The following is a 1,536-nucleotide window of genomic DNA, read 5'->3' as shown; positions in this document are numbered from 1 at the left end:
GTAATGAAGAGTTCGAGAGGAGATCGGATCAAGTAAGCTCACCTGCAAACAGAGAACCTTGCGACTCGACACACTCAGGTGAGAGAGAGCACATCGTGACACAGTGGTGTTCAAATATGACACCCGGATCTCCTAAACCATCTCAAAGGTTTTGGGGTTAACTTGGGTTTCTTAGAAACCCAAGATTTTTATGTTTGAATGCTTTTGAATATATATGATTGTTGATGAAATGTGTTGAATATTGTATGTGAATGTTGTTGGGAACTTTTCTGGGTGCAGGTGTTTGAAAAACCATGTTTAAATGTGTTTCGGTTGTCGAAAAGGGCAAAATTGGTATTCTGTCCAAGTCCCTGTCGCTTGGGTGAGCACAGTCTCGCTTGGGTGAGGACTGGGCGAGGGGAAGTTTTGGTTCTGGGATTCCCTCGCCTAGGCGAAAGAATCTCGCTTGGGCGAGCAAGCCTCGCCTGGGCGAGTAAGGGCCTCGCTTGGGCGAGAACGCCCAGGATTTAATGAGCCCATGGAACTCTCTCGCTTGGGCGAGAGATGTCTCGCTTGAGCGAGCGGAGGCCTCGCTTGGGCGATAGTACCTTCGCTCGGGCGAAGAAGGCTTCAGTTTATTTGATATTTAAAGATGAATTGTTGCTTGGGCGAGAGACAGTAATTGTGTTTGACTATTTGGATTGCTTGGTTGAGTATGTAATAACCCCAGTATGGGTATGTGATATAAACTACTTTGGTATAACATCATAATTGAATTAAAAGGTAAAGTATTCAAGGTGTTGGAATTAAATAGTCAAACTCGGTAATTAATTTTAAAGAAAGTATTCCGAGAAGGATGTATGACTTAGGGCGATGCCCAGAAAAGGATACGTGATACCACGGAGCGAGATCGTCTGACCGTAAGTGGCTTGGTCTGGGACCGTCCAGGGTGATTCAGTGATAGTCGTAGTGGTAGGCACGTTACCCTTTGAGTTATGATGTGAATTAGGTCACTGCCCAGAAAGGAACCCAGGATACCACGAAGCGAGATCGGCTGACCGTAAGAGGCTTGATCTGGGACCTTCCAGGGTATTCAACAATGGTCGTAGTGGTGGGATGTATTTCCTTTATATACATGTTAACGTAAGATCGGGACCCACAAGAAGCATTCCTGAGGGAGATGACTTAAGGTGGACCGATCATGGTAAATAATGATTAAAAGATTTAATCATCTAACTGCGGTTAGTGTTCACATGCATATGGTTAATAATGTAGTAGTGGAGAGGAAATTGACGGTATGACTTAGAGCACCGTGAAGTAAGCAGGGACGGCACTGATTGGACGGTGATTCGCCAACAATGTCTTGAGGGAGAGTCTGGGTGAGACGAGTCCCTTGTATTCCTGGGGAGGTACCCTGTTGGATCGGACAGTTCTCACAGGCCAAACTAGGCAATCTCTGACAACCCCTGGATTGCATTCGAGATCAATGAGAGGGATGCCCAGAAAGCGTTTGTACAACCTAGGTCCGGGTAGGACTGTTCCTGAGGGAACCGATCG

Source organism: Lupinus angustifolius, chromosome LG06 (assembly GCF_001865875.1).
Source record: "Lupinus angustifolius cultivar Tanjil chromosome LG06, LupAngTanjil_v1.0, whole genome shotgun sequence".
NCBI classification, from domain to species: domain Eukaryota; kingdom Viridiplantae; phylum Streptophyta; class Magnoliopsida; order Fabales; family Fabaceae; genus Lupinus; species Lupinus angustifolius.
This window is presented reverse-complemented; position numbering follows the sequence as displayed.